At 38.9% G+C, this 9,653-nt stretch overlaps 1 non-coding gene across 1 annotated transcript; it reads right to left on the minus strand.

The window, feature by feature from the left end:
- Positions 1–5,012: 5,012 nt before the first annotated feature.
- On the minus strand, positions 5,013–5,120 carry LOC148545712 (small nucleolar RNA R71). The gene has a single exon (XR_015901480.1). It is a non-coding gene; the product is annotated as a small nucleolar RNA R71 (small nucleolar RNA).
- Positions 5,121–9,653: the final 4,533 nt, after the last annotated feature.

Raw genomic sequence — 9,653 nt, forward strand, 5'->3', positions numbered from 1 at the left:
TGAGTTTCACTAACGTTGGCTCATCATTTTTTCATCCATGTTAGCTTCCACGTTAACTAAGTTAACGTGGGAGTTAACATTGCTCATAGTGGCTCATTCCAACATTAGTGACAAAGGTGAGTGTCACTAACGTTGGCCATTCTTTTGCTTCCCCACGTTAGAGTCCACGTTAACTGAGTTAACGTGGCTCTTAACGTGGCCAATATGAGCTTGGTCCAACGTTAGTGACAAAGGTGAGTGTCACTAACATTGGCTTCATTTTCTTCTTCCATGTTAGAGTTCACGTTAACTTAGTTAACATGACTCATAACGTGGGCTTTGATGGCTTCAAGGACGTTATTGGTGATTACTTTTCTCATTAACGTTGCAAGCTAGCTCCCTTTCCACGTTAGTGGTCACGTTAGTTAGACTAACGTCGCTGTTAACGTGGTTCTTCCTTGCTTCCTTTGTCCTGAAATCAAGCAGTAGAGTGCATCAAAGTTCTAATCCAAGTCATGAGACATGCATCATCCAATTTGTCATTTAATTCATGCATAATTCTCATGAAATCATGTAAAGTGCACAATGTTTGCTTGAATCAAGATGTAAGTGAAATTCTACCCAAAACTTGCTTATTTCCTAAGAAAATGCATGAAACTACCCTAAAACAATAAAGAAAAGGTCAATGAAACTGGCCAAAATGCCCTGGCATCACAACACCAAACTTAAAGCTTGCTTGTCCCTAAGCAAGTACTAGAACAAGAGAATGATGAATGGAATGCCAAGAGAAATGAGTCATTATTGTGGAAGTCATGTCCTTGGTTTTATGGTGGTTTCATGCATAGCAACTTAAGTTCATTCCTTCACTGGCTTTCAGACCTTTATCATGTCCTGGAATACTGATGAGCGGATAATTTATACGCTTTTTGGCATTGTTTTTAATATGTTTTTAGTATAATCTAGTTACTTTTAGGGATGTTTTCATTAGTTTTTATGTTAAATTCACATTTCTGAACTTTACTATGAGTTTGTGTGTTTTTCTGTGATTTTAGGTATTTTCTGGCTGAAATTGAGGGACTTGAGCAAAAATCAGATTCAGAGGTTGAAGAAGGACTGCTGATGTTGTTGGATTCTGACCTTCCTGCACTCAAAATGGATTTTCTGGAGCTACAGAACTCAAAATGGCGCGCTTATAATTGCGTTGGAAAGTAGACATCCAAGGCTTTCCATAAATATATAATAGTCCATACTTTGCCCAAGTTTAGATGACGCAAACTGGCGTTCAACGCCAGCTCTCTGCCCAATTCTGGCGTCCAGCGCCAGAAACAAGTTGCAAAGTGGAGTTCAACGCCCAAACTGGCACAAAATCTGGCGTTCAACTCCAAGAATGACCTCTCCACGTGTAGACTTCAAGCTCAGCCCAAGCACACACCAAGTGGGCCCCGGAAGTGGATTTATGCATCAATTACTTACTTCTGTAAACCCTAGTAGCTAGTTTATTATAAATAGGACCTTTTACTATTGTATTAGACATCTTTGGATTATCTTTTGATCTATTGATCACGTTTGGGGGTTGGCCATTCGGCCATGCCTGGACCTTCATTACTTATGTATTTTCAACGGTAGAGTTTCTGCACTCCATAGATTAAGGTGTGGAGCTCTGCTGTTCCTCAAAGATTAATGCAAAGTACTACTGTTTTCTATTCAATTCATCTTATTCAGTTTCTAAGATATTCATTCGCACTTCAAACTGAATGTGATGAATGTGACAATCATCATCATTCCCTATGAACGCGTGCCTGACAACCACTTCCGTCCTACATTAGATTGAATGAGTATCTCTTAGATCTCTTAATCAGAATCTTCGTGGTATAAGCTAGATTGATGGCGGCATTCATGAGAGTCCGGAAAGTCTAAACCTTGTCCGTGGTATTCTGAGTAGGACTCTGGGATTGAATGACTGTGACGAACTCCAAACTCGCGAGTGCTGGGCGTAGTGACAGACACAAAAGGATAGTAAATTCTATTCCAGTATGATCGAGAACCTCCAAGATGATTAGCCATGCAGTGACAGCGCATCGGACCATTTTTATAGAGAGGAATAGGATGCAACCAACGACAAGGGTGATGCCTCCAGACGATTAGCCGTGCTGTGACAGAGCATTTGGACCATTTTCCCGAGAGGATTGAAAGTAGCCATTGGCACCGGTGACATCCTTACACAAAGCCAGCCGTAGGAAGGAGTAAGACTGATTGGATGAAGATAGCAGGAAAGCGGAGGTTCAATGGAACGAATGCATCTCCATACGCTTATCTGAAATTCTCACCAGTGATTTACATAAGTATTTCTATCCTTCTTTTATTACTAAATTTTGAAAACTACATAACTATTTTATATCCGCCTGACTGAGATTTACAAGGTGACCATAGCTTGCTTCATACCAACAATCTCCGTGGGATTCGACCCTTACTCACGTAAGGTATTACTTGGATGACCCAGTGCACTTGCTGGTTAGTTATGCGAAGTTGTGAAGATATGTTTAGACCGTGGTTCTGTGCATCCGTTTTTGGTGCCATCGCCAGGGAATCAATTTCGAACAATAATTCACAACCTAAGTAACAATTTCGCATACCAAGTTTTTGGCGCCGTTGCCAGAGATTGTTCGAGTTTGTACAACTGACGGTTCATCTTGTTGCTCAGATTAGGTAATTTTCTTTTTGTTTTATTTTCAAAAATTTTTCAAAATTCTTTCAAAAATTTTTCCTTTGTTTTCGAAAAAAAAAATTTTAAAATAAAAATGTTTTCAAAAATATATTTTTCTTCAGAATTTTTAAGAATGAATTCTAGTGTTTCATGAAGCATGTGGAAACCTGGCTGGCTGTAAAGCCATGTCTAATTCTTCTGTGTAGGGCATGTCAGGCATGTCATGTCTGAGTTACATACTAAAGCTTGGCTGGCTATTAAGCCATGCCTGACCCTTTGATTGGAGCTTTAGGCTAAAGAGCATAAGATTCCTGGAATTCATATTAAAAATTTTGGAATCCTTATTTTCCTTTTTCAAAATAATTTTCGAAAAAAAATTCCAAAAAAAAAATTTAGAAAATTATAAAAATTAAAAAAAATATTTTTGTGTTTCTTGTTTGAGTCATGTGTCATGTTATAAGTTTGGTGTCAATTGCATACTCATCTTGCATTTTTCGAAAATTCATGCATTCATAGTGTTCTTCATGATCTTCAAGTTGTTCTTGGTAAGTCTTCTTGTTTGATCTTGATGTTTTCTTGTTTTGTGTTGTATGATGTTTTTCATATGCATTCTTGCATCCATAGAGTCTAAGCATCAAAGATTTCTAAGTTTGGTGTCTTGCATGTTTTCTTTGCATTAAAAATTTTTCAAAAATATGTTCTTGATGTTCATCATGATCTTCATAGTGTTCTTGGTGTTCATCTTGACATTCATAGCATTCTTGCATGCATTCATTGTTTTGATCCATAACTTTCATGCATTGCATCATTTTTCTTGTTTTTCTCTCTCATCATAAAAATTCAAAAATCAAAAAAATATCTTTCCCTTTTTCTCTCTTAAAATTTTGAAAATTAGATTTGACTTTTTCAAAAATTTTTAAAATCTAGTTGTTTTTATGAGTCAAATCAAATTTTCAATTTAAAAAAAAATCTTATCTTTTTCAAAATCTTTTTCAAAAAATCAAATCTTTTTCCAATTTTTTTAGTTATTTTCAAAAATTTCAAAAATATTTTTCAAAAATCTTTTTCTTAATTTTACATCATATTTTCGAAAATAACATCATCAATTAATGTTTTGATTCAAAAATTTCAAGTTTGTTACTTACTTGTTAAGAAAGATTCAAACTTTAAGTTCTAGAATCATATCTTGTGATTTCTTGTGAATCAAGTCATTAATTGAGATTTTAAAAATCAAATCTTTTTCAAAAACTAATTTCTATCATATCTTTTCAAAAATATCTTCTTATCTTACCTTTTTCAAAAAAGTGATTGCAAAATATCTTTTCTAACTTCCTAACTTCTTATCTTTTCAAAATTTGTTTCAACTAACTAACTAACTTTTTGTTTGTTTCTTACCTTTTTCAAAACTACCTAACTAACTCTCTCTCTCTCTAATTTTCAAAAAAATCTTCCCTCTTTTTCAAAATTTCTTTTTAATTAGACTAATTATTTTATTTTTTATTTGAATTTTCGAAAAAACTACTAACCTTTTTCAAAAACTATTTTTGAAAATCACTAACTCTTTTTCAAAAATTATTTTCGAAAATTCTCTCCTCCTCTCATCCCCTTCTATTTATTTATTCATCTACTAACACTTCTCTTCGTCTCACATCTCTACTCCTATCATCACCTTTGTGTTTGGATTCTTCATTCTTCTTCACCCCTATTCCTTTTCTTCTTCTACTAACAATAAGGAACCTCTTTACTGTGACATAGAGGATTCCTCTTCTTTTCTTTTTCTCTTCTCTTTCTTATGAGCAGGGACAAAGAAAAAGGCATTCTTGTTGAAGCTGATCCAGAACCTGAAAGGACTCTAAAGAGAAAACTAAGAGAAGCTAAATTACAACAATCCAGAGACAACCTTATTGAAAATTTCGAACAAGTAAAGGAGATGGCAGCCAAACCCAACAACAATAATGCAAGGAGAATGCTTGGTGACTTTACTGCACCTAATTCCAATTTACATGGAAGAAGCATCTCCATTCCTACTATTGGAGCAAACAATTTTGAGCTGAAACCTCAGCTAGTTTCTCTGATGCAGCAGAACTGCAAGTTTCATGGACTTCCATCTGAAGATCCTTTTCAGTTCTTAACTGAATTCTTGCAGATCTGTGATACTGTTAAGACTAATGGAGTAGATCCTGAAGTCTACAGGCTCATGCTTTTCCCTTTTGCTGTAAGAGACAGAGCTAGAATATGGTTGGACTCTCAACCCAAAGACAGCCTGAACTCTTGGGATAAGCTGGTCACGGCTTTCATAGCCAAGTTCTTTCCTCCTCAAAAGCTGAGCAAGCTTAGAGCCGATGTTCAAACCTTCAGACAGAAAGAAGGTGAATCCCTCTATGAAGCTTGGGAAAGATACAAGCAGCTGACCAAAAAGTGTCCTTCTGACATGCTTTTAGAATGGACCATCCTGGATATATTCTATGATGGTTTATCTGAGCTATCAAAGATGTCATTGGATACTTCTGCAGGTGGATCCATTCACCTAAAGAAAACGCCTGCAGAAGCTCAAGAACTCATTGACATGGTTGCTAATAACCAGTTTATGTACACTTTTGAGAGGAATCCTGTGAATAATGGGACACCTATGAAGAAGGGAGTTCTTGAAATTGATACTCTGAATGCCATATTGGCTCAGAATAAAATATTGACTCAGCATGTCAATATGATTTCTCAGAATCTGAATGGAATGCAAGCTGCATCCAACAGTACTCAAGAGGCATCTTCTGAGGAAGAAGCTTATGATCCTGAGAACCCTGCAATAGCAGAGTTGAAATACATGGGTGAACCATATGGAAACACCTACAATCCATCATGGAAAAATCACCCAAATCTCTCATGGAAGGATAAAAAGCCTCAACAAGGCTTTAATAATGGTGGAAGAAATAGGTTTAGCAATAGCAAGCCTTTTTCATCATCCACTCAGCAACAGACAGAGAATTCTGAGCAGAATCCATCTAGCTTAGCAAATTTAGTCTCTGATCTATCTAAGGCTACTGTGAGTTTCATGAATGAAACAATGTCTTCCATTAGAAATTTGGAAGCACAAGTGGGCCAACTGAGTAAAAGGATCACTGAAATCCCTCCTAGTACTCTCCCAAGTAATACAGAAGAGAATCCAAAAGGAGAGTGCAAAGCCATTGAATTAATTACCATGGCCGAACCCACAAGAGAGGAGAAGGACGTGAATCCCAAGGAGGAAGACCTCCTGGGACGTCCAGTGATCAATAAGGAGCTTCCCTCTGAGGAACCTAAGGAATCTGAGACTCATCTAGAGACCATAGAGATTCCATTGAACCTCCTTATGCCATTCATGAGCTCTGATGAGTATTCCTCTTCTGAAGAGAATGAGGATGTTACTGAAGAGCAAGCTGCCAAGTTCCTTGGTGCAATCATGAAGCTAAATGCTAAATTATTTGGTATTGAAACTTGGGAAGATGAACCTCCCTTGTTCACCAATGAACTAAGTGATCTGGATCAACTGACATTGCCTCAGAAGAGACAGGATCCTGGAAAGTTCATAATACCTTGAACCATAGGCACCATGATCTTTAAGGCTCTGTGTGACCTTGGTTCAGGAATAAACCTCATGCCCCTCTCTGTAATAAAGAAACTGGGAATCTATGGGGTGCAAGGTGCTAAAATCTCATTAGAGATGGTAGACAATTCAAGAAAACAGGCTTATGGACAAGTAGAGGACGTGTTAGTAAAGGTTGAAGGCCTTTACATCCCTGCTGATTTCATAGTCCTGGATACTGGAAAGGAAGAGGATGAATCCATCATCCTATGAAGACCTTTCCTAGCCACAGCAAGAGCTGTGATTGATGTGGACAGAGGAGAATTGATCCTTCAATTAAATAAGGACAACCTTATGTTTACAACTCAAGGATCTCTCTCTGCAACTATGGAGAGGAAGCAGAAAAAGCTTCTCTCAAAGCAGAGTCAACCAAAGCCCCCACAGTCAAACTCTAAGTTTGGTGTTGGGAGGCCACAACCAAACTCTAAGTTTGGTGTCAAACCCCCATATCCAAACTCTAAGTTTGGTGTTGGGAGGTCTCAACAAAGCTTTGCACATCTGTGAGGCTCCATGAGAGCCCACTGTCAAGCTATTGACATTAAAGAAGCGCTTGTTGGGAGGCAACCCAATGTTTATTTATCTAATTTTATTTTTGTTTTTCATGTTTTCTTAGCTTCATGATCATGTGGAGTCACAAAATAAACGAAAAATTTAGAAACAGAATCAAAAATAGCGGAAGAAAAATCACACCCTGGAGGAAGCACCTGTCTGGCGTTCAACGCCAGAACAGAGCATGGTTTTGGCGCTGAACGCCCAAAATGGGCAGTATCTGGGCACTGAACACCCAAAATGGGCAGCATCTGGGCGCTGAACGCCAGAATTGCACCCTGGAGAAGAGCTGGCGCTGAACGCCCAGAACAAGCATGGTTCTGGCGTTCAACGCCAGAAATGGGCAACAAATGGGCGTTGAACGCCCAAAATGGGCACCAACCTGGTGCTGAACGCCCAGAGTTGTGTACAAGGGCATTTTACATGCCTAATTTAGTGCAAGGTTGTAAATCCTTGAACACCTTAGGATCTGTGGACCCCACAGGATCATCTCAGGATCTGTGGACCCCACAGGATCCCCACCTACCTCCACTCACTCTCTTTTCTCTTCTCAATCATCCTCTATTCCCAATAAACACTCTTCCCCAAAACCCTTCACCTATCACCTCCATCTCTCTTCCCTATTAACCCTTCACCACTCACATCCACCCACTCTTCCCCATAAACCTACCCAATAAACTCCACCTACCTTCAAAATTCAAATCAATTTCCCACCCAAACCCACCCATATGGCCGAACCTTAACCCCCCTCCCTTCCCTATATAAATCCTTCCATTCTTCCTCATTTTCACACAACACAATCCTCTCTTCTCTTCTTGGCCGAAACACACCTCCCCCCTCTTCTCCATCTTTTCTTCTTCTTCTTTATCTAATTCTTTCTTTTCTTGCTCGAGGGCGAGCAATATTCTAAGTTTGGTGTGGTAAAAGCATAAGCTTTTTGTTTTTCCATTACCATTGATGGCACCTAAGACCAGAGAATCCTCTAGAAAAGGGAAAGGGAAGACAAAAGCTTCCACCTCCGAGTCATGGGAGATGGAAAGATTCATCTCCAAAGCTCATCAAGACCACTTCTATGATGTTGTGGCCAAGAAGAAGGTGATCCCTGAGGTCCCTTTCAAGCTCAAGAAGAATGAGTATCCGGAGATCCGACATGAAATCCAAAGAAGAGGTTGGGAAGTTCTAACAAAACCCATCCAACAAGTCGGCATCCTAATGGTTCAAGAGTTCTATGCCAATGCATGGATCACTAGGAACCATGATCAAAGTAAGAATCCAGACCCAAAGAATTATCTCACCACGGTTCGAGGGAAATACTTAGATTTTAGCCCGGAAAATGTGAGGTTGGCGTTTAACTTGCCTATGATGCAAGGAGATGCACGCCCCTACACTAGAAGGGTCAACTTTAATCAAAGGTTGGACCAAGTCCTCATGGACATATGTGTGGAAGGAGCTCAATGGAAGATTGACTCCAAAGGCAAGCCGATTCAACTAAGAAGATTGGACCTCAAGCCTGTGGCTAGAGGATGGTTGGAGTTCATCCAACGCTCCATCATCCCCACTAGCAACCGATCTGAAGTTACTGTGGATCGGGCCATCATGAATCATAGCATCATGATTGGAGAAGAAGTAGAGGTTCATGAAGTCATCTCCCTTGAACTCTACAAAATAGCCGAAAAGCCCTCTCCTGGGGCAAGGCTAGCTTTTCCTCATCTTATCTGCCATCTATGTTACTCAGCTGGAGCTTCCATAGAAGGAGACATTCACATTGAGGAAGAGAAGCCCATCACTAAGAAAAAGATGGAGCAAGCAAGAGAGCCCATTCATGGAGCTCAAGAGGCGCAGGAAGCTCATCACCATGAGATCCCGGAGATGCCTCATATGCATTTCCCTCCACAAAACTATTGGGAGCAAATCAACACCTCCCTAGGAGAATTAAGTTCCAACATGGGACAACTAAGGGTGGAACATCAAGAGCACTCCATCATCCTTCATGAAATAAGAGAAGATCAAAAAGCAATGAGGGAGGAGCAACAAAGACAAGGAAGAGACATAGAAGAGCTCAAGGACATCATTGGTTCCTCAAGAAGGAAACGCCACCATCACTAAGGTGGACTCATTCCTTGTTCTTACTTTCTCTGTTTTTCGTTTTCTCTATGTTAAGTGCTTATCTATGTTTGTGTCTTCATTACATGATCATTAGTAGTTAGTAACTTTGTCTTAAAGTTATGAATGTCCTATGAATCCATCACCTCTCTTAAATGAAAAATGTTTTAATTCAAAAGAACAAGAAGTACATGAGTTTTGAATTTATCCTTGACCTTAGTTTAATTATATTGATGTGGTGACAATGCTTCTTGTTTTCTAAATGTATGCTTGAACAGTGCATATGTCTTTTGAAGTTGTTGTTTAAGAATGTTAAATATGTTGGCTCTTGAAAGAATGATGACTAGGAGACATGTTATTTGATAATCTGAAAAATCATAAAAATGATTCTTGAAGCAAGAAAAAGCAACAAAGAACAAAGCTTGCAGAAAAAAAAAATAGGCAAAAAAAAAAGCAAGCAGAAAAAGCCAAAAGCTCTTAAAACCAAGAGGCAAGAGCAAAAAGCCAATAACCCTTAAAACCAAAAGGCAAGGGCAAATAAAAAGGATCCCAAGGCTTTGAGCATCAGTGGATAGGAGGGCCTAAAGGAATAAAATCCTGGTCTAAGCGGCTAAACCGAGCTGTCCCTAACCATGTGCTTGTGGCGTGTAGGTGTCAAGTGAAAACTTGAGACTGAGCGGTTAAAGTCAAGGTCCAAAG

This window comes from Arachis ipaensis, chromosome B9 (genome assembly GCF_059453495.1).
Source record: "Arachis ipaensis isolate K30076 ecotype BB chromosome B9, ASM5945349v1, whole genome shotgun sequence".
Classification (NCBI taxonomy): Eukaryota; Viridiplantae; Streptophyta; class Magnoliopsida; order Fabales; family Fabaceae; genus Arachis; species Arachis ipaensis.